At 35.5% G+C, this 25,437-nt stretch overlaps 1 pseudogene; it reads left to right on the top strand.

The window, feature by feature from the left end:
* Positions 1-4,314: 4,314 nt before the first annotated feature.
* LOC123628090 lies at positions 4,315-5,618 on the top strand (annotated as a pseudogene).
* The last annotated feature ends 19,819 nt before the right edge of the window (positions 5,619-25,437 follow it).

The following is a 25,437-nucleotide window of genomic DNA, read 5'->3' as shown; positions in this document are numbered from 1 at the left end:
GTAAAAAATGACAAACTTTACCAATTAAATTTCTCAACCAAATATATATACTATTTTAAAGATACTTGTTTTTCATGGTGTCATTTTATTGAACTAGAATAAAGAGTGGGTTTTTTTTCTATTGATAGTTTCTGGATTAGACTATAGACCAGAGATCACAAAATACAGCTCATATGCCACATTCAGCTCATCGATATACATATATTTGTAAAAATTCAATTAATTAAAAAACTTAAAATAGACTTCTAAGAGAAAACTAAGAGAACATCTTTGTGAACTTGGCTTAGGCAAAGATTTCCCAGATACAACACTGAAAGTTCGATTACTGAAAGAAAAAAATTATCAATTGGACTTCACCAAAATTAAGAATGTGTGCTCTTCAAAATGCACTGTTAGAAGAATGAAAAGACAGACAACAGACTAACATAACATGTTTTGCAAATCATAAATCTGATAAAGGACTTTTATCCAGAATTTATAAAGAACTTGCAAACTCAGTAATAAAAAAAATAACCTAATTTAAAAATGGGCAAGGAATTTGAAAAAACACTTTACCAAAGAAGATACACAGATGGAAAATAAGCACATGAAATTAGGTTTAACATCATTAACTATTACAGAAATATAACTTAACATATATTAAAATGTAAATTAAAAGGACAATGAGATTTTACTACACACAGATGATAATATAATGGCTTCAAAAAGAACCTGACAATATCAAGTCCAAAGATGTAGAGCAACTAGAACTATCATCATTCATCCAGTACATCTCAAAATGCTTTCCAAGTAAAAATTTCTCATATAGTTAAACATAAACTTACCACACAATCCAGAAACCTCACCCTGGGTGTTCATTCAAATGAAATAAAAACATAAATTTACACAAAAGCTTGCATATGAATTTGTATTAGTAATAACCACTTCCCAAGTAGCAATCTGATTTGCAGTTGTACCCTTTCACATGCAGGGAAGGGGCTGGGCAAACATTCATAAGGAAATAAAGCTCAAGTGATGGTGATGGTGCTGATGATAACTATAATTATTTAACATATGTTATATGTACAATGTGTCACATAAATAATTTTCCAATAACTCTAAAAAGTACCTAAATATTATTACCCTAAATTCACAGAAAAGAAAACCAAACTTGAGAGAAGGTAATTTAGTTGAGATTCCACAGCTAAGAGCATCATAATTATTACTTAAACCCAGAGCTGTTTCTTTCCAAAGAGCAGTTAAAAGTGACCTTCATAGTTCAGTGACTCTTAGCCATTTTTCTATTCCAACACACCTGAGTGATAGATGCATTCCCATCATTAACTATGGAACAGAGTTCCCGTAGTAACAAGAAGAGAACTCTCATGCTATCGAAGAAAGGCATAGTTTTATTACAAAAAAGAAACAGATAACTTTGAAATGATCAAGCATCCCTTTTAGCACAAGAAAAGCATGCCTCCCACCTTCAATCTCCTTTGTGGAGACTCACTAACCTAAATGGTCAAAATTAATATAAATTTCATTACCTAAATATATTACCAACTTGTAAACCCGTCTCACTTAATATACCACTATTTTAATACAGTTTTTAAAACATTTACACGAATGTCATATATTTGATATAAAACATATTATAAATTAGCTCAATGTTAAATGAAAGTCTCCTTGCTTAAATGGGTGCATCCCGGGGTTTTATGATAAACACAGAGACTAAATAGCCCTTATTCAGTGACTGTTGAAGACGTGTAGGAAATGAGAAAGATGCACCAAGGCTAGAAATGATACTTTTCTAAGCATTCAAGATTGTCTGGGGAGATTGACATAAATCTTAAGCAATGTTCTAGATTACTAATATGAGGATTCAAGAACACTTAGAAAAGTAAGTGAAGGTCCCTATCTATCTCCTGTTTATACATGAATAAACTAAGGCTCAAAGAGATTAAATAACTTATCAAAAGTCAAATAGCTAGGAACAGGCTGATCTGGAATACAGATCCATATCTGTCTCAGGTGAAATTCACAATGATTTTCCACATGAGGAAATTGGTACATATTACATATTAAGTGAAAGACCATTTACAAGTATGTAATTATTACTACTATGTCATATATGTACATTGACATTGCATTATTAGTGAGCAAAGATTTCCAAAATTCAAGTGAAAATGAAACTGTATTTTCATTCACTAAGTGTCACAGCTTTTAAAATTCAAATAGAGGGTAGGGTTCTAGAAAGATGGTGAAGTAGGAAACACCAGGACTCTGTCTCCCCACCTAGACAGCAATCACTCTTGTAGAATTTGTCTCATGTAACTATTTTGAAAGCCTGTAGTCTATTGAAGGCTTTGAACTTCTAAGGGAAGGTTTGGACAGTAAATTGTGATTAAATTTGGTCAATTTCAGTTCTTATCTCAGAAGCTACACATCACCCATCCCTCAGCCCCATGTCAAGCAGCTGTGCATGTTCTTCTGGACCAGCTTGCATACAACTTGTGGGAGCAGGCTAAACAATAAGGACCCTGACCTCTGAGTATCAGGGATCAATATTTTGATCACTGATTGCTGCCTCTGATGATAGATGTACAGACATAGAGGCAGGCGATCATTACTGTATCACTTCCCAGTGGGGCAAGCCTCTTCTCCTCCAGCTAAAGCAACTTTCATGGGATTTAAAGAGCTTGTGCTTTTTCCCTCCTTTGTTTTTCTCTTTTCCCCATTTTTGGAGTAAGACATTAAAGACTAGGACATTCAAAAACAACTACATATATAAGAGAAATTAAAAATCACCAAGCATGCTCAAAGAAATGCTTAGGCTCAGAAAAAACTTGATAAGACCTCAAGTTTATACCTAAGGCTGATCTTTGGCATAGTGACAGACAACAGCAATCAAAATCAAAGCATAACAAAAAACATAAAGCGATGGGGAAAGGGGAAATTCTTGTGTCCAGAGACATTGCATTATTAGATTCAAATGTCCAGGTTTCAACAACAACAAAAACAAAATCCAAAAATGTACAAAGAAACAGGGAAATATGTCCAATTCAAAGGAAAAAATAAACCAACAGGAACTATCCCTGAGAAAGACAGATTGGCAGACCTACTAGACAAAGAGTTTAAAACAACTGTCTTGAAGAGGCTCAAGGAACATCTCCACATCTTCAGAGGAAGATATGGATAAGTTCAAGGAAATAATATGTCGACAAAATGTAAATATCAATAAAATGATAGAAAATCTAAAAAGAAACCAACAAGAAATTTTAGAGTTGAAAGTATAATAATAGAAATGAAAAATCCACTAGCAGGAATTAAAGGCAGATTTGAGAAGTCATGAGAAAGAATCAGTAATCTCAAAGATAGGGCAATTGAAATGATAAAGTCTGAGGAACAGGAAGAAAAAGGATTAAAGAAAATTGCCCAAGAGATCTTTGACACATCATCAAGCAGAACAACATATGCACTGTGGGAATCTCAGCAGAAGAGAAAGGGGAAGAGAGACCATTTTAAGAAATAGTGGCCACAAACTTCCCAAATTTAATGGGAGAAATGAATATAAATATCCAAAAAGCTCAATTGACTCCAGGTAGGATGAACTGAAAGAAACCCACACTGAAATATATGAGAATAGTACTTTCAAAACTAAAGACAAAGAGAGAATCTTGAAAGAAGCAAGAGAGAGGTGACTCATCAAATACAAGGGATACTCAATAATATTATCAGCAGATTTCCTATCAAGCACTTTGAAGGCCAGATGGCAGTGGACTGATATATTCAATGTGCTAAAACAAAAACAAAACCATATTAACCAAGAGTCTTATATCCAGAAAAATTTTGCTTCAAAAGTGGGTAAGAAATTAAGATATACCCAAATAAATAAAAGATGAGGGAGTTCAGCAATGCTAGATCCACCTTGAAACAAATTATAAATGGCGTACTGCATTGAAATGAAAGAACACTAGACAGTAACTCAAAGCTGTATGATTAAATAATGTTCTCATTAAAGATTACTACATGGCCAATTATAAAGATTGGTCTTATTTGTTTTCTACATTATTTACGAGATTAAGAGAGAGAAGATGGCAGAGTAGTGGTGACCTCCTGGATTCGTGCTCCCAGAGAGGAAGGCATGGATCTCAATCTGCCACAATGCTAGAGGATTGCTCCCCGATAAGAACAGCGGTGTGAATCCACAGAGAATCAGCGTGGGACACAGAAAGCAAGAAAAGACTGAGGCGAACGGGAAATCAGATCGTGAAAATCGGTGGGAGCCGCTGCCGCCCGCTCTCGGGAGGAGGCCGAGGGCGCAAAGCAAGCCGGTGGATCTGTCAAGAACTCAGACAACCAGGAGAGGGAGGGGAGGGGCTGAGCTGTGAGGAGTGGGCCCAAGAACCATGTCTACGCGGGAGTCCTTTAACCCGGAGAGTTATGAATTGGACAAGAGTTTTCGGCTAACCAGATTCACCGAGCTGAAGGGCACAGGCTGCAAGGTGCCCCAAGATGTCTTGCAGAAATTGCTGGAACCCTTACAAGAGAACCACTTCCAAGAAGATGAGCAGTTTCTGGGTGCCATTATGCCAAGGCTTGGCATTGGAATGGATACTTGCATCATTCCTCTGAGGCACGGTGGTCTTTCCTTGGTTCAAACCACGGATTACATTTATCCTATTGTAGACGACTCCTCCATGATGGGCAGGATAGCATGTGCCAATGTCCTCAGTGACCTCTATGCCATGGGGGTCACAGAATGTCACAATATGCTGATGATCCTTAGAGTCAGTAATAAAATGACCGACAGGGAAAGGGATAAAGTGATGCCCCTGATTATACAGGGTTTTAAAGATGCAGCAGAGGAAGCAGGAACCTCTGTAACAGGAGGCCAAACAGTATTGAATTCCTGAATTGTTTTGGGAGGAGTTGCTACAACTGTCTGCCAGCCAAATGAATTTATCATGCCTGATAACGCAGTGCCAGGGGATGTGCTGGTGTTGACAAAACCCCTGGGGACACAAGTGGCTGTCGCTGTGCACCAGTGCCTGGATATTCCTGAAAAATGGAATACAATTAAACTAATGGTCACCCAAGATGTGGAGTTGGCCTACCAAGAAGCGATGATGAACATGGCGAGACTCAAAAGGACAGCTTCAGGACTCATGCACACGTCCAATGCCCACGAGGCCACTGACATCACAGGCTTCGGGATCTTGGGCCATGAGCAGAACCTGGCCAAGCAGCAGAGGAATGAGGTGTCATTCGTGATTCACAACCTTCCCGTGCTGGCCAAGATGGCTGCAGTGAGCAAGGCCTGCGGGAACATGTTCGGCCTCATGCACTGGACCTGCCCGGAGATGTCAGGAGGCCTTCTGATCTGTTTACCATGAAAGCAAGCAGCTCGGTTCTGTGCAGAGATAAAGTCCCCCAAATACGGCGAAGGTCACCAAGCATGGATTATTGGAATTGTAGAGAAGGGCAACTGCACAGCCAGGATCATAGACAAACCCCGGATCATCGAAGTTGCACCACAAGTGGCCACTCAAAATGTGAATCCCACACCCGGGGCGACCTCTTAACCTAGACAGAAATAGCTGTTTGATTTTGTTTTTAAATAGATCTATTTCCTTTATCATCACTTCAGTTAAAGACTATAAACAACAAAAATCTCATTGTGTCTACACATCTGGTGACCTTAGGTTGATTTGTGAGTGGATACAATTAATAAAATAAAATCCATTGCCTTTTTTTTCTGTTACATTAACTGAAGATGCACCTAATCTTGAGGCAGCTTCTGAGGTGAGAATTATATTGTTATCCGATACTGTTGATTCATTTTGAATCTTTAGACACTTATCTCTTGCCGCGTAGGCCCTTTTTAAAGGTGCTTTCACATAGCACAGACATTACCAATAGTAGTGTCAAATAGCAGTTTGTGTCTTTTCATTTTATGTGTATTTATCATATAAGTCTGATCTTTTTTTAAAGTGTCTTGAATGGTGTTCTGGAAAGACAGCATTGGTAAGTGGCACACGACAGTATCCCAGTAGGAAGAGGGTTGCATGATTCCTTTGAGTCTTTGATTTGTAAAGCCTGGTCTTGTCATTCAAGAGCATCTCGGACCTAGGATGTTGTCCAGTAGTACATTCAGTTCCACAAGGCAAGTGCTTCACTCTGCATGGAAAGCACTTCGAAGACAAAAAAGAAATCAGATTTCTTTTCTTTTTTTTTTTTTTTGTAGTCTTCCTGATATTTACAGTAATACCATTAACTGTTTTCTTTGATAGCAAAAAAAAAGGATACTTTTTGCAATGATACTATACTGTTCTACAGTGCAAGAAAGAATGGCCTTCCAAAAGGGGGCTCATGTATAATACTCATTTACAATTCAACATATAATTACGCAAATAATTTTTAAATATAATCAATAATAAAGACTGTTCTGTGGATGGTAGTGTTTAATACATTTTATATTTTGTAAAGTGATTTCAGGCCTTTTGTTTTCTTAAAATCAGCAGCTATTTAGCCTAATTCTTAGCATTATTTTGTCCTTTGTGCCAGTATTTTTTTGTGCATGTTTTTTGTGATCTGTGTTAAAAATCTGCATTGCCAACATTGCAGCTTGAACTTAAAACTTGTTATTCAAAATAAATATTTAATTTTTGAATTGCTCTTGTATAATCAGATGCCCCTTTTAGTATTATTTTAGAAGCATTAGGAGGATTTTTGCCTAAAGTACAATTTATTGGGGAAAACTAGATTTTAGTTTTACAAAACTTTCAAGTATTTCATGGGACCTATATTATCTTGAATTAAATTTTGTAGTTCTAGAATAAATAGGCAACCTAAAAAGGTGTTATCTGTGTTACTTAAAACCAGAGGCTTTCTTATATTTTAACCTACTAAACAGTCATGAGGGATTCCTGTCACTAAGCACAAGGGCACCAAGTTCTCAAGTGTCTTGTCTTTGTAAGAGAAAAAAACGTCAACGTCTTTCAAGTTTCCAAATGCTTTCTGCTTGCAGGCACCAAAGCCGCGCATGTAGACCGATCCACTCCTTGCCAAAGGAAACCACCACTGTAAAGACAAAGATCCCTGGCAGAGGCTTCAGCATGGATGCCCCTCCGCCCTCAGGAACCATGGAGCAGCCTTTATGCATGTGCAGCTGGACCTCGGGCCACAAGCATGGTGTGCAGTACAGAAGAGGCTGCTGCAGAACTGAAACTAACTGGACATTTTATAGGAATTTATACAGATGTTGGTCCTCCAAAGTTACAAACCAGTGGTCTGCAAAATAAAATGTGTTGGAAACCTAAAAAAAAAAAAAAAAAAAAAAAAAATCACGAAAATCTGGAGAGTGTGAGACGGCTGTACCCGCCTCACCAGCGAGTGAGGGGGGTTCAGCCCCACAGGAAAGCGACTTGTTTCCCCACTGACCTCCACACCCACTCAATTAGGGATCTGCCTGAAGTTGGTGCAGAATCACCATGGGAGACGCAGGGCTCTGTGGAGAGAAGACAATAGCAGGGGGCATTTTGGACCCCGGAGCCCTGTGCCCAGACTGCGCCTGGCGGGGGAGGGTTTTCTCTAGGCTGCAGTGGAAGGCAGCTAGGAGACCCGGAACTGTCTCGTTTACTTGGTGGGTTTCTAGCATGGAGACTGCCGGCAGCTGGGCTCCCTCAATCCCCAGCTTCTCTGGCCCCTGCTGGACCCTGAACATTCACCCCCAGCGCCAACCATCTGCAGATGGGCAGCCGCCATTGTCGGGGTCCACAGCCTAGCTGCTGCGGAGCCATGAGGTACCCGACGGCTCCCTGGGTGGCTCCCTCCCCTAGTCCATGGACCCCCACTAGGAGCTCTGCCTTTGCGTGAACACTGAGTGCTTCCCCAGTCGCCAGGGAGCAGAGCGTGGACCTTGTGGACATTGGGGCGGGCGGACCATCACCCCCGGGAGCTGCAGCAGCCCGGGCGCTGGGCGAGCGTGGGCACCCCCCCTCCCCCTAGCCACTGTCTTTCGCACAGAGAGAGGCAGAAACCACCTCGGGAGAGGAAGAGGCAAGAAAAAGACGCTTTCTGTCTGCATCCAGGACAGCCCAGTGACTTAACTCATCAAACTGGTTTTAGGTCAAATTAATTCTCTGGGGATGGACCCAACAGGAGCAGCCCCCCAGCTGAAGTAGCAAAATCCTAAACAACACGTAACAGGCTCCCCCTAGTGACAAAGGAAGCAACTCACCTAGGCTGCTACACAGCCTAAGAACAGCACGTATAGCGTGCGTCTATCCAGACTAAAGCTGAAAGAAGGGATCTAACGATTGATCCAGATGGGAAGGGCTCAGCGAAAGAACTCTGGGAGCATAAAGAATCAAACTGAAATCTTGCCCCCAAAGAGGAATACCAGCTCTCTACCAATTGACACAAACCAGATTCAAAATAGCAACATGTCACAGGAAGAATTTCAAACATGGATCATAAATAAGCTGAATATTATGCAAGAAAAAATGGATAATCAACACAAAGAAACCACAATAAATATCCAGGACTTGGAAGAAAAATTCACTAAAGAAATCGAATTATTGAAGAAAAATCAAACTGAACTCCTGGAAATGAAAAATTTATTCAGGGAGCTACAAAACACAGTGGAAAGTCTCAAGAGCAGGGTAGATCAAACGGAAGAAAGAATCTCAGAGATTGAAGATAACACTTTCCAATTAAATAAGTCAGTCACAGAGATGGAGCAAAGAAATAAAAGACCAGAGTCTACAAGAAATGTGGGATTACGTGAAGAAGCCTAATGTGAGAGTTATCGGCACTCCTGAGGGTGAAGAAGACAATAACCAAGGGTTGGATAAGCTATTTGAAGATATAATTGAGGAAAATTTCCCAGGCCTTGCCAAAACTCTGGATATACAGGTTCAAGAAGCTCAAAGAACCCCTGGGAGATTCATACCAAATAGGAAGATACCACGTCATGCAGTCATCAGACTGACCAAAATTTCCACTGAAGAGGCCGTCCTTCGAGCTGTAAGGAGAAAGAAACAAGTAACATACAAAGGAAAGCCCGTCCGAATTACGCCATATTTCTCAACTGAAACCTTACAAGCAAGAAGAGATTGGGGCTCCATTCTCACTCTTCTGAAACAGAATAATGCCCAGCCTAAAATCTTGCACCCAGCTAAGCTAAGTTTTCTATACAAAGGAGAAATTAAGACATTCTCAGATAAACAAAAATTCAGAGACACCAAGACAAGACCAGCTCTCCAAGAAGTACTCAAAACAGAGTTACACACGGACCAGCACAAGAAAGACTCACGAATGTAAAACTATCAAGAGATAAAGATCAAAACCCAGTTATCACAATGACTCAAGAGAGAAAACCTAACAATGAGGTTCCACCCAACAAGATGAACAAAAATCTGTCTCACTTATCAGTTCTCTCATTAAATGTGAATGGCTTGAATTCCCCACTTAAGAGACATAGACTGGCCCAATGGTTAAAAAAATACAAGCCAAGTATCTGCTGTCTTCAGGAAACTCACCTAACCTGCAAGGATGCATTTAGACTGAAAATAAAAGTGTGGAAATCGATATTTCAAGCAAATGGAAGCCAAAAGAAAGCTGGCGTGGTGGTTTTAATCTCCGATAACTTAGTTTTTAAATCAACAAAAGTAATGAAAGACAAAGATGGTTACTATATACTGGTGAAGGGTATGATTCAACAAGAAGACATAACTATACTTAATATATATGCACTCAACTTAGGTGCACCCAGATTCATAAAGCAAACCCTACTTGATGTGAATCAAATCATAGATAACAATACTATAATAGCTGAAGACTTTAACATGCTGCTGACAGTACAGGACAGATCCTCCAAACAGAAAATAAACAAAGAAATAATGGACTTAAATAGAATGCTAGAACAAATGGGCATTATTTACAAGATTAATACATTTTCAAGAACAATTATTATTCTAAAATCTAATATTATAATAACAGTGGTTATTTTGTTTTGTATATAATTTAAAAGACTAATGCATAAAAATAATTATTATTTTAAGATATTATACCCCCATAATAAGCTGAAATAAAAAATAAATAAATAAAATAGTCACTTTTCAAAGAAAAAAAAGGTATTGAACACACATGTTGAAATATGTAATTTTTTGACATCAATAACTGAAAGAAGTGGGGACACAGCAGTAAATCAGCAAATTTTTTTAATGTTATTGAAGTTAAACTGGTACAAATTCAAATTAAAGTCTTGTAACTTTAGGATATTTAAATGTAATCCTCTTGATAAATGCAAAGAAAACAGTTATATAATATACACAACAGAAAATAAGGGAATTAAAATGTTTTACTACAAAAAGTCAACTAAGTATAAAGGGATAGTAATGCAACAAAATGAGGGACAAAAATCTATAAAGCATATGGAAAACAAATAGCAAAATGACAGCAGTAGGTCCCTCCTTATCAGTAATTAATTTAAATGAAAATGGATTAAAGGCAGAATGAATTTTTTAAAAACATGATCTATTTATATGATCTCTGTAAGAGACTCATTTTAGATCCAAAGACACAAATAAGTTGAAAGTGAAAGTATGAAAAATACATTCTATACAAAGAGTAACCATAAAAGAGCAGGGATGGTTATATTAATTTTATACAAAATAGAATTTAAACCAAGGAAGTTTATAAGAGATAAAGAATATTACATATTAATAACAGTTTTAATACAAAAAGAGGATACAAAAATTATAAATGTTTGCATACCTAACAATAGATCATCAAAATATGTGAAGGAAAAATTGACAGAACTGAATGAAGAAATAGAAAATTATAGTTGGAGAGGTCAATAATCTATACTCAATAATGGGTAGAAGAGACCGACAGAAGATAAGCAAGGAAATAGAGGGCTTGACCAACACATTAAAAATCTAACAGACATATACAGGACACTAAACAATAACAACAGAGCATTCTTCTGAAGTATACAAGGTCCATTCCCCAGAATAGACCATATGTTAGATCATAAATTAAGTCTTTAAATTTAAAAAGGCACATATGAAACAAAGTAGCTTTTTTTAACCACAACACAATGAAGTTAGAAATCAATAACAGAAGGAAAAGTAGAAATTTCTCAAATATGTAGAAATTAAATGACACGCTCTTAAATAACCAATGGATCAAAGAAAAAATCACAAGGGAAAATAGAAAATACTTAGAGATGAATCAAAATGACAATACAACATATCAAGACATAGGAAGCAGCAAAACACAGTGCTAAGGAGGAAATTAATAACTATAAATACTTACAATTAAAAAAACAAGAAAGATAACAAATCAACAACTCAACTTTGTGAAATAAGGAACTAGACAAAGAAGAATAAAAAAAGCAAAGCTAGAAAAGAAGAAAGAATACAGATTAAAACAGAGATACAGAAAATGGAGAATAGAAAAACAATAAAGAAAATCAATTTAACCAAAAGTTGGTCATTTGAAAACATCAACAAACTTTTCCTTAGATTGGCTACAAAAAAGAGAAAAAGACCCAAGTTACTAAAATCAAAAATGAAAGTGGAGACATTATTACTGATTCTACAGAAATAAAAAGGATCAAAGGAAAGTACTATGAACAGTTTTACACTAACAAATTAAATAACCTAGATTAAATGAACAAATTCTTAGAAACACAAAATCAACCAACTCTAAATTACAAAGAAATAGAAAATCTGAATGGAACTACATATAGGAAAAATACTGAATTAGTAAAAAAAAAAATCTCCCAAAAAAGAAGAGCACTGAACCTTATATACTAACTGATAAATTCTTTCAAACATTTAAATAACACCAATCTTTTTGAAACTTTTCCAAAAATTTGAAGAGTAGAGAATGCTTGCTAACTCTTTCTGTGAGGCTAGAATTACCCTGACATCAAAACCAGACAAAGACATTAGAAGAAAATAAGGCTACAGATCAATATCCCTTATAACTATCAGTGTAAAATCATCAATAAAATACTAGGAAACTAAATTCAACAGCATATTAAAATGTTTACATAATATGAACAAATGATATTTATTCTTAGAATGTAAGAATGGTTCAACATATAAAAATTGATCAGTGTAATGAACCACATAAACAGAATGAAGGAAAAACCACAAGATCATCTCAACTGATACAAAAAGCATGTAACAAAATTCAACACCCTTTAATTTTAAAAACATTCAACACACTCAACAACTTTATTCAGAAGGAAACTATCCCAACATAATAAAAACCATATAAGAAAACCCACAACAATCATCATACTCCACGATGAAATACTGCAAGTATTTCCTGTAAGATCAGGAGCAAGGCAAGGATGCCTGCTTTCACCACCTCCATTTATCAGAGTTCTGGAAGTCCTAGTCAGAGAAATTAGGCTAGAAAAAGAAATAAAAGGCATCCATGTTGAAAAGATACAAGTAAAATTCTCTCTTCAAAATGACATGTTCTTTTATGTAGAAAATCCTAGTGATTACACACACACACATACACACACACAAATGGTTAGAACTAATACATTCAGCAAAGTTGCAAGATATAATGTCAACACTAAAATCAATCACATTTGTATACACTAACAATGAGCCATTAAAAAGGAAATTAAGAAAACAACTGTATTTCTAACAGCATCAAAAAATACTGAGAAATTAATCAAGAAGGTAAAGGAATTATAAGTGAAAACTATAAAATATTGCTGAAAGAAATTAAAGAATACATAACTAAATGGAAAGATAACCCACATTCATGGATTGGAAGACTTAAAATTGCTAACATGCCAATACAATGCAAAGCAATCCACAGATTCAATCCACTATCCATCAAAATGCCAGCGATGCTTTTTCATTCATAGAAAAATCCATCTTGAAATTAATACATAATCTCAAGGGACCAAGATAGCCAGAACAATCTTGAAAAAGAATAAAGTTTGAGGTCTCATAATTCTTATTTCAAAAGTTACTACAGAACTATAGTAATTGGAACAATGTGGTACTGGCATAAAGACAGACATATGGATCCTTGAAATAGAATGAAGAGGTGGGACATAAATTCTCACATTTATGATCAAATGATTTTTGAGAAGGATTCCAAAGCCATTCAACAAAGTATGTTTGGAAAACTAGATATCCACATGTGAAAGCATGAAGTTGGGCCCTTACCTAATGCTGTATGCAAAAAATTAACTCCAAATGATCAAAGATCTGAGCATAAGAGCTAAAACTATAAAACGTGTAGAAGAAAGAAGAAACAATAGGGCAAAACTTTATGACATTGGATTTAGCAATGATTTTTTTGATATAATACCAAAAGTATAGGCAACAACAAAAAATAAACTAACTGGGCTTCATGAAAACAAAAAATTTCTGTGCATCAGGGGACACTATCAACAAAGTGAAAGGGCAATCTATGGAATGGGAGAAAAATCCTTGCGAATTGTATATCTGATAGTCGGTTAATATCCAAAATATATAGAAAACTCCTAAAACTCAATAAAAGAAAAAACAAACAAGTCAATTAAAAAATGTGACTGATGGTTAATTTTATGTGTTAAATTGAGTGTGCCACAGGATGCCCAAATATCCGATTGAACATTATTTCTGGGTGTGTCTGTGAGGGTCTTTTTAGAATAGATTAGCGTTCAAATTGGTGAACTGATTAAAGCCAATGACTCTCCCCAGTTTGGGTGGGCATCATTCAATTCATTGAGAGTCTGAATAGAACAAAAATGTAGAAGTTTGAATTTGCTCTCCACCTGACTGCTTGAGATACAATAGCAGTCTTTTTCCTGCCCTCCCTGCTCCTGGTTCTCAGGCCTTCAGACTCAGACTGAAATCTACACTATCAGCTCTCTAGCTCTCAGGTCTTTGTACTACACCACCAGCTCTTCTGAGTGTTCAGCTTGTAGATGGCAGAATGTGGGACTTCTCAGTCTCCATAGTCTCATGAGCCAATGCCATATATAAAAATCTATATTTATGAATCTATGGCTATATACATATATGGATATAGGCATCATTTTCTATTGGTTCTGTTTTTCTGCAGATCCCTGATTAACACATGGGCAAAGGACTTGAATAGATGTTTCTCCAAAGAAGATACACAAATGGTCAATAATCACATAAAAAGATGTTCAACATCAATAATCATTAGGGAAATGCAAATAAAAACCATAAGGAGACACCACCTCACACACATAAGGATGGCTACTATAAAAAAATAGAAAATAACAAGTGTTGGCAGGTATGTGAAGAAATTGGAATCCTGTTCACTGTTGGTGGGGAATGTAAAATCATGCAGCCAATGTAGAAAATAATATGACAGTTGTGAACAAAAATAAAAATAACATTACCATACAATCTAGCAGGTCCACTTCTGGGTATATACTCAAAGGAATTGAAAGGATCATGAAGAGATATTTGTACACTTATGTTCATAGAAGCATCATTCATAATAGCTTTAACTTGGAAGAGACCCAATTGTTCATTGAAAGATGAATGGATAAGCAAATTACATGCAATGGAATATTATTCAGTCCTAAAAGGGAAGACAATTCTTACATATGCAACAACAAGGATGAACCTTAAGAACATTATGCTAAATGAAATAAGCCAAAAATCCAAATACTATATGATTCTACCTCTATGAGGAACCAATAGTCATCAAAATCATAGAGACAGAAAGTAGAATAGTGGTTTCCAGGGACTGAAGACAGAAAGAATGAGGAGTTCTTGCTTAATAGATACAAAGTTTCAGTTTTGCAAGATGAAAAAGAGTTCTGGAGATTGATGATGGTGATGTTTGCACAATAATATGAATGCACTTAATACCACTGAACAGTACCACTTAAAAATGGTTAAGATGGTAAAGAAAAAGTAAAATAGAAAGCTATATGTGTGTGAGGTTATACTGTGATTCATGTAAATGCATATAGATGATTCATGTACATTCATTGGATGATTTTGTCTAATTTCAAAATAAGGATAACAAAAGAATAGTTGTACGACTGGTGTGCAATTTATCATCATTAGGGATAGCAATGATTTTTCTTTTCTGACATCTGAACTGACTAGACCCATATTTTAAAATGTAACATAAAGTAGTACAATGAATAACTTGTATTGTTCAATTATAATGCCACATCTTCTCCTTTTTATAACATAATTCTACTAGCCTGTGAAGATGGTTTTTTCAAATATTTACATTACAAGTTATATCTATTTGATGTAAAATGTACTAGGAATTAGCCAATCATAGAAACATCCACTGACTATTTCACTTCTTCCACAGCATTTAGCAAGAGTACAATGGCTGAGCAATATTTTCTCTAATTATTTTAACCTATCAGTGGAGAATCATGCTTTGTATGTAATAAGAATTAGAAAACTGAAACAACAAAAACAGGGTTAATATAGTAATAAAACTCACAACAAAGTTAAATTGACATATATTTAATGAATGCAATATTATTAATATGTTGCATGATAATTATTCAAAAGTATTCTTTTTAAATGACAGTAAGTGGCTTTGCTTTTATCTGACCAAATCACTTATTTCTAGGGTTGAGGACATTGTCGGACAGCTCTAATTATTTGAACATGCTTTGTCATATTGAGTCTTAAAGTTTCCATTGTAACATTGGTCTAGTCACCATATCTGCTTTCTGCAGTTACACAGACTCCTGGTCCACTTACCTTCCCACATAGCAGTTATCAAATTTTTAAAGATATCTCTTTGTCTCACCTCACCCTCAGTTTTTCCAGGCTCAGCAACTCACTTTCTCTTAATTGTTAATTATAGGATAAGTTATCTCTTAAGAATCTTGCTTGCATCCCTATGGATATTTTCTCATCTCCCCCCCTTTTTTTTCTTTCCCAAAGAAACACAGTATCTTAGATCTGACATAAAAACTATAAATTTTGGTGAATATTTTATTCTTTGATCTATATAATCTATTTATTTCCATTCTCATTTTGAGTTACTTTTCTTCCATATAAAATTGCTAGTATAATTTACATATAGTAAAATGTACTCACTTTAAGAGTCCATTTTTATGGGTTTTTTAAATTTGTATAAATTTAAAGAGTACAATTGCCATTTTGTTACAAGGATATATTGCATAGTAGTGAAGTCTAGGTTTTTTAGTGTAACCATCACCTGAATAATGTACATAATACCCATTAAGTAATTTCTCATCCCTCACCCCCATCTCACCCTCCTACCATTCCGAGTCCCCAGTGACCATTATTCCACACTCTATGTCTATACGTACACATTATTTAGCTCCCACTTGTAAGTGAGAGCATGCGGTGTTTGATTTTCTGTTTCTGAGTTATTTCTCTTAAGATAATGGCCTCCAATTCTATCCATGTTGCTGCAAAAGATATGATTTTATTCCTTTTATGGTAGCATGGCATTCTATTGTATACACATATACCACATTTTCTTTATGCAATTATCTGTTGATAGATACTTCGGTCCATTCCACACCTTTCCTCCTGTGAATAGTGCTGCAATAAACACAAGACTGCAGGTATATTTTTGATAGAATGATTTATTTTCCTCTAGGAAGATAGTACTGGAATTGTTGGATCAAATGATAGTTCTATTTTTAGTTCTTTGAAAAATATCCATACTGTTTTCCATATAAGTTATACTAATTTACACTTCCATCAACAGTGTATAAGAGTTCCCTTTTCTCTGCATCTTAGCCAATATCTCTTTTATTTTGCATTTTTAATAGTAGCCATCTGACTGGTGTAAGATATCTCAATGTGGCTTTAATTTACATTTCTCTGATGATTAGTGATGTTGAGCATTTTCTCATAGGCTTATTGACCATTTTAATATATTCTTTAGAAAAATATCTATTCAAGTCCTTTGCCCAATTTTTAATGAGGTTATTTTTTCTTATTGAGTTCTTTCAGTTCCATGTAAATTCTGGATATCATTTCCCTTTCAGATACCTAGTTTGCAAATATTTTCTCCCATTCTGAAGGTTGTTTGTTCACTCTGTTGATTATTTCTTTTGCTATGAAGAAGTTGTTTTTAGTTTAAGTCCCATTTGTCTATTTTTGGTTTTGTTGCTTGTGCTTTTGAGGCCTTAGCCATGAATTATTTGCTTACAAAAACATCCAAAAAGTTTTCCCTAAATTTTCTTCTAGTATTTTTATGTTTTAAGTCTTATATTTAAGTCTTTAGTTCATCTTTTTTTTTCAAAATAGTGAGAAAATACAAATGTTTTGCTTCATGGATACTTTGTATAAAGCTTAAGTCAGGGCTTTTGGTGTGTCCATCACCAGAATAGTATTCATTGTACCCAACAGAAAAGTTTTTATCCCACATATAAGCATTTTTTTCTCTTTGTATCTATGCCAGCATCTATTGTTTTTTGACTTTTTAATAGTGGCCATTCTGATAAGGGTATGGTGGTATATCATTATAGTTTTAATTCTTCAATATGTCTTGAGTTTGTACATAATGAAAGACAGGGGTCTAGTTTCACTCTTCTGCACATGCCAATCCAATTTTCCCAGCACCATTTATTGAGAAGGATATCCTTTCTACAATGTATCTTTTTGTGACTTTGTCAAAGATCACTTGGGTCCAGATATATAGTTTTATTTCTGAGTTCTCTATTCTGTTCCATTGGTCTATTGTGTCTATTTTTATACCATGATGTTTTGATTACTGTAACCTTGTAGTATAATTTGAGGTCAGATAGTGTGATGCTTCCAGCTTTCTTCCTTTTGCTTAGGATTTCTTTAGCTATTCATGCTCGTTTTTGGTTCCATATGCATTTTAGGATTTTTTTTTCTAATTCTCTGAAAAATGACCTTTGTATGTTGAAAGGGATTGCATTGAATCTGTAGACTGATTTGGATAGTATTGTGATTTTAACAATATTACTCCTTCCAATCTAAGAGCATGGGATATTTTTCCATTTGTTTGTATCATCTACAATTTCTTTCATCACTGTTTTGTAGTTTTCCTTATAGAGAGCTTTCATCTCCTTAGTTAAATATATTCCTAGGTGTTTTATTTTTTTGTAGCAATTGTAAATGGGATTGCCTTCTTGATCTGGTTCATGTCTTGATCATTATTGCTGTATAGAAATGCTGTTGATTTTTATGTTTTTTTTAAACTGGTTTTAATTTAATGCCTGAAACTTTACTGAATTCTGTTGATTCTCTCTCTCATTGATTTGTTCAGTGCTGTGAGTGGGATGTTGAAGTAATACTATTATTGTCTGTCTATCTCTTTCTTTGGGTCTAGTAATATTTGTTTTATGCATCTGGGTTCTCTGATGTCCAGTGCACATATATTTATAATTGTTATATCCTCTTGTTGAATTCATTCCTGTATCATTATATAATAACCTTCTTTGTCTTTTTCATTCTTTTTAATTTAATGTCTGTTTTACCTAATATAAGTGCAGCTACTTCTGCTTGCTTTTGTTTTCTCTTTGCATGAAATATCTTTTTGCACCCCTTACCTTTGGTTTATAAGTGTCTTTACCACTAAGGTGAGATTCTTTTAAGCAGAATATAGTTAGTTCATGGTTTTTTCAATCCATTCTGCCAATCTATATCTTTTAAGTCAGCATTAATCCATTTACATTTAAGTTTAATATTGATATGTGAAGTTTTCTTCCTGTCATAATATTAATTATTTAATTGTTTTGTAGATTGTTTGTTTCTTTTTTTTCCCCTGTCTGTTTGTCTTTGTGGATTGGTGGTGTTCTGTCATATTGCCATTTGATATCTTTCTCTTCCTTCTTTGTGTAATTGTTGTATAAGACCTGTGAGTCTTATATTTTTGTCTATTTTTATGATGGCAATTATCAACTTTTCATTTCTATGTTTAGAACTCCTTTGAGCATTTATTTTTAGGCTGGTCTAATGGTAAAAAATTCCCTTAATGTTTGCTTTTCTGGGAAAGACTTATTTCTCCTTCATTTATGAACCTTATTCTGGCTGGATATAAAATTTGTGGTTGACAGTTTTTTTCTTTGAGCACACTGACAAAAGGATCCCATTCTCCTCTGGCTTGTAAGGTTTCTTCTGAAAAATCCACTATTAGTTTTATGGAGTTTCCTCTATGTGTGATTAGATGCTTTTATTTTGCTGATTTTAGGATTTTCTTCCTTCACGTTGACTTTAGATGGTCTGATGAATATGTGTTCTGCAAAAGTCTGTCTTGCAATGTATTTTCCTGTTTTGGGGGGGACTCTTGTATCTAGTTGTCTAACTATCTTGCTAGACTAGGAAATTTTTGATGAATTATTTCAATAAATAGATTTTCTGTGCTTTTGACTTTTTCTTTTCTCATAGGAATACCAATAATTTGTAAGTTTGAGTGCTTTATGTAGTCCAATACTTCTCAAATGCTTTGCTCATTCTTTTTTATTCTTTTCAAACCTTTTTTTCTGACTGAATTAATTCAATAGAACTTCCCTCAGGTTCTTAGCTTCTCTCTTCTGCTTTGTCTAGTCTGTTGTTGACATTTTCAACTGTGTTTTCTATTTCATTCATTAAACTTTTCATTTCCAGAAGTTCTGTTTGATTTTTTTAAGATATCTATCTCCTTGATAAATTACTGTTATATCCTGAATTGATTTTGTGATTTGTTTGTATTGATTTTCAGATATCTCTTGCATCTCATTGAGCTTCTTTAAAATCAGTATTTTGAATTCTTTATCTGACATTTGAAAAATTTCTTTTTGGTTATATTTCTTTGCTGAACAGTCACTGTGTAGCTTTGGGGGTGTTATAAAGCCTTGCTTTTTCATACTTCCACTATTATTATGCTGATTTCTTAATATCTGGAGATATAATCACTTCTTATTTTTGAATTTATTTTCACTGAGGTGGCGTTTTTTGTTTCCTTGAGGATGTGACTATGATGTTTGTTGAGTAGGGCCACTTGGCTTTGCCCTGGGCGTGTTCAGTGGCAAAGATTCTGTATGATTTCATTGGTTACAAATAGCCATGGTGCCATGAATTTCTCAAATGTTGGTTGTAGTAGTGGTGTACTATGCAAGTGAATGTGCTAACTGCTTCCTGGGTAGCTGGGGTGGTATGTGTGATCGTGGTAGCAGAAGTTGCAAGAAGCTTGTCTATTTCCTAAGCAATTGTGTTAGTAGATATTATAATGGGCTGTGCAAGTCAATCTTTAAGCCAGTAGGTGGCACTTGTAGGTGAGAGCCAGTTGCACTTGTGGCAGTAGGTATTATGCTTAACCTTTGTTAAACAGAAGTACTCAGGTGTCCCAGGCTATGGATTGGGCCCTGGAATGCTCAGTAGTCTAGGTCTCATGCTCTGCCTCTGAGGTGGGGGAGAAAAGCTGTGCAGGGTGGATTGTGCAAGATAGCATTCAGGCCCCCCAGCTGCTATCACAAACACCAGCCCTGATGGGGGTCAGCAGGGAGTCCTCAGGTTTCAAGAGAAATGCCTCTATGAGGAGTCCCAGCATGGGGAAAGAGGGGCATTCCTGGCTCTACAGCCAATCAAGCAGTAGTGGGACTTGCTTCACTCTCATGCTCCAGACCCAGTGGGTCTCCCTTCCATAGCCTGCAAGTTGAGGGAGTTAGCCAAGTCACACCATTTGTCTTTAATCCATAAAAACGCCCAGACCACACAACTTGCTTCCCTGGTCAAAACCACAATCCTTAGGCAGATCTCTTCCTGCTCTGGTCCCACAAAGGGGTGGCGCCCAGCTCTAGTGCCTGCACATTTGCCTTTCAGTTCTGGCCGTGTAGGCCTCTACCCCACTCAAGACCAAATCACCAATCCCTAGCCTGAGACTCTCCAAACAAGTGGCTGCCGTTCATGCTAACTGGCAGGTCCCCGGGCAGGCTGCTATGAGCTAATATTGGGAATGGCTTCCTTCTGTTGATGCCCAGGTCTGCAAGCATGCATGGGACAATTAGTTCCCAGTTTCGTTTCTTCTCATAGTCCTGCAGCTGGTCCCGAAGTTAGATCTGCGGCTTGGAAATATCAAGGTGTTCCCTCATGGCCAGGGTTGCACAGTTCCCCAGTAGGAAGGTATATTGTGGAGACACTGTCTCCCCGTTTCCCACACTGGGGATTCACTCACTGTTTTCATCTGGACCCCCACCACACAGGCTGCTGCTGCCCCTCTTCTTTTTCCCAGTATCTGAAGTTTTCTTTCATTTTTCTGTTGAACTCCCATATTTCTTCTTGGATAAAAGTTCACAGTGTAAATCCTACTCACTGTTTTGGTATTTCCAAAGGGACCAGGTATGCTGGCAAAGCTTCTATTCCACCATCAGGCCTGAGATGTCATGGGGTGATTGAGAAGTGTGTGGACCCAGGAAAGTTCTCCAAGACAAGGCGAACCTGCTTCTGCAGGTGGACACACCTGTGGAGTAGCCCTTCCTGCTGTTGTTACTCTGCACTTCTCTCCTCCTTGTTCTGCAATTCAAGGAGGGTACTCTGAAGACCTTTTGTACAATATCAGAGCCCAGCAAGGAAAACAGAAAAGGCCAGTACTGGAGAAGAGAAAATTGCAGGAGCAGACATGGGAAGCCTATTTATTGTCTTTCCAATTTTTATGAGTTTTAACAAATTTATATACCTGTGTAACAACTACCATAGTAAAGATATAGTACATTTCCATCAAAAATGTTTCCCTATATCCCTTCCTATTCGATCCCCTTTCTACTAGTTTCAGATAATCCTTGATTTATTTGTGTAATTATAGATTTTTTTTCTATTTTAGAATCATACATTTCCTATTCTCTTGTATGTGACTTAATCTTACTAGTGTTTTATTAGTCTGCTCTGGCTGCCATAACAAAATACTATGGACTGGGTGGCTTCAAAAACAGAAATTGATTTCTCACCATTCTTGTTATTTTCTGGTGAGGGCAATCTTCCTGGCTTGTATACAGCTGCCTTCTCACTATGTCTTCCTATGGGCTTTCCTAGGTGTGTGGGGAAAAAGAGTGAGGGGCGACAGGCTCTCTAGTGGCTCTTTTTATAAGGAAACTAATCCTATTCCATCAGGACCCACCGTTATGGTCTCATTTTGTCTTAATTACTTCATACATCTCCAAATAGGGCCACACTGGAGGTTAAGAATTCAACATATGAATTTTGGGAGGACACAAAAATTTAGTCCATATCAAGTATAATGTTTTATAGATTCATCCATGTTATTGCATGTTTCAGTAATGTATTCCTTTCTTATTTCTGGGTAATATCCCATTGTATGAAAGTATAAAAGTTGACTTATCCATTCACCTGTTGATGGATATTTGGATTATTCTCATATTTGGGGCTATTGTATATAAAGCTGCTACAAACATTTCTGTACAAGTTTTTTAATATATGTTGTTTTCATTTCTCTTGGGCTGATAGCTAGGAGCACAATTGCTCAATCATATGCTAAGTGAAAGTGTATATTTTGTATTACAAGAAACTGCCAAAGTGGAGGTACCATTTTACACTCCCTCCAGGAGTATGAGAGCTGAAGCTACTCCACATCGTCATGAATAGTAGGTTTTTTCAGCTTTTTGATTTTAGCAGTTTTAATGACATGGTATTACATTGTCATTTGAATTTGAGTTTTTCTTATGACTAATGATGTAGAACATTTTATCATGTGCCTATCTATGAGATATTTATGTTCTTTTGTGCAGTGTCTGTTCAAATTGCTTGTTTATCTTTAATGGGGTTTGTCTTTTTTATTATTATGTTTTAAGAATTCTCTGTATAGTTTGATGCAAGTCCTTTAGCAGATGTATGCATTGTGTATATTTTTTCCAGTTCTAACTTGCTTTTACATTTTCATAATTATATCTTTATAAGAGCAGACATTTTAAGTTTTGATGAAATCCAATTTATCTTTTTTCTTTGTAGTTGGATACAATTGTGTCCTACCTAATAAATCTCTGCCTAAATTAGGTTCACAAAAATTTTCTCCTCTTATCTTCTACATGTTTCATAAATCAACTTACACATTTGGGTTTATGATTCACTTAAAATTTATTTGTAGGTATATGAAGTAAGGATTAGGTTCATTTTTTTCCAATATAGATATTCAGTTATTTCAATACCAGTTTTCGAAAATTCTATGCTTTCCCCCATTGGATTATGTTGGCATCTTTGTTGAAAATCCATTGACCTTACACTTGAGGGTCTATTTTTGGACTATTTATTCTGTTTAATTCATCTGTGTCTATCTACACATCAATACTTCACTTCTGATTGTTGTAGATAAATAGCAAGAAGAGGTAGAATAATTCCTAATTTTTTTCTTGTTTTCAAAATTGTTATGGCAATTCTATGTCCTGTGCATTTCCACATAAACTTTAGAAACAATTTGTCAATTTCTAGGAAAGAGACTGCTGGGATATTGAATAATGATTTGGGATATTGAATCTATAGATCAATTTAGGGAGAATCAACACTTAAATATTGACTCTTCCAATCCATGAAAACATCTTTGCATTTATTTAGGTTTTCTTTAATTTGTCTCAGTAATGTCTTATAGTTTTCAGTGGAATGATGATCTTGATCTTGTACATTTTTTGTTAAAGGGAAATATCCAATGTTTTTCTCCTTTATCATGTTAATATGGATAACTACATTGACTTGTTTTCAAACATTAATAAAACTTGCATCCCTAGGATGAATTAATTTGTTCAAGCTGTCTTATCTATATAAAATATTGTCTGTATTTGATTTGTTAGTATATTGTTAATGATTTTTGAGTCTGTGTTCATGAGGGGTATTGCTCTGCAGTTTTCTTTTTCTAATAATGCTGTTGTCTAGTTTTGGTATAAAGGTAACTCTAATGTGTTCCTTCATCCTCGACTTTCTGGGGAAAAAAGTAGGAGTGGTATTATTTCATCCTTAATTACTTGAAATAATACACCTGTGAAGCAATCTGAGTTTTGAAGTTGAAGTTTTGTTTGTCACAATGTTATAAATAATAAATTTACCTTCTTTGATATATATAGGGATATTAATATTTTTAATTTATGTCACTTTTAGTGATTTAATTAGTTCAAGAAATGTGTTAATTTCATATAGGTTGTCAAATTCATTGACACAAATTGTATAAAATTCTCTTATTCTTTTAAATTCCACATGACTAGTAAATATGTTCTCCTTTTATTTCTGATATTTCTAGCTTGAGTCCTTTTTCTTGATCAGTTAGCTAGAGGTTTATTAGTTTATTTGCATTTCCAAAAACTAGCTTTTGGTTTCAGAATTTTCCTCTTGTTTGCCATTTTACTATTTCACTGATTGTCATTCCTAAATTTATTTCTTTCCTTTTTCTTTACTTGGGTTTAATTTGCTATTTTATTTGTTTATTTTTAGCTTCCTGAGATAGATTAGATCACTGATTTTAGACTTTTTAAAGAATATGCATTTAAAGCTATAAAGTTTTTGTTAAGCATTGTTTTATGTACCTTTTGCAAATTTTGATATGTTGCTTTTTTTCATTTTCATTCAGTTCAAACTCTTTTAGATTTCCCTTGTGAATTCTTCTTTGACCCATGCTTTATTTTAATGTGTTGTTTAATTTCCAAATAATTCAAAATTTTCGAGATATCATTCTGGTATCAATTACTAATTTGATTTTGCTTCAGCCAGCAAACATATACTATATAATTTCTATCTTTTAAAATGTATTGAAATTTGCTAGTCTAGCATATCATCTGTCTTGGTTAATGGTCCACCTATACTTTAATATTATGTTCATTCTGTTCTTTTTGGATTCAGTATTTTATAATGTCAATTAGAAATAGTCTTTTGTGTCTTTTTTTCTGTCTAGTTATCGTATTACTGAGAAAGAAGTGTGAATATCTCCAACTCTAATTGTGGATTTGTCTTTTTTTTTCTCATTTCTGTCATTTTTTCAATTGTATATTTTGAAATTCTGTTAGTTGTCTCCATATTTAAGATCTTTACAACTTCTTGATTAATTGACTATTTTATCATTATGAAATGTCTTTTTTTTAAATTTCTGGTGACGCCCATTCTGTGTTTCAGAAAAATCCTGGGACAGCATAGAGAAACTGCCCCTCAAACTGATATGAAGTTGAGAGACCAAATAACAACTCAGACACGTCCAGCTTGGTGAGTTAGATGAGTTTATTAGAGGTTACTTACAAGGGCACTTGCTCCTGAGAAGCACAGGAACTTCTTCCACAGGAACTTTCTTACTGGCAATGTCTGCATCTGCCCACACTGTGGTGTTCCCTTAAATCTCTTCCCAGTGAGTGACAGAGAGCTCATTGTATCGTTGTTTGTTCCCAGTGAAACAAATCAAGCATATGCAGTGCCATCATCATGTGCCTTCATATAACCCATGTTATGTTAATGATATTACAATTCTCCACTAGGACGTGAGTTTATTATTATAATTAGC

This window comes from Lemur catta, chromosome X (genome assembly GCF_020740605.2).
Source record: "Lemur catta isolate mLemCat1 chromosome X, mLemCat1.pri, whole genome shotgun sequence".
In the NCBI taxonomy this organism is placed as follows: Eukaryota; Metazoa; Chordata; class Mammalia; order Primates; family Lemuridae; genus Lemur; species Lemur catta.
This window is presented reverse-complemented; position numbering and strand designations above follow the sequence as displayed.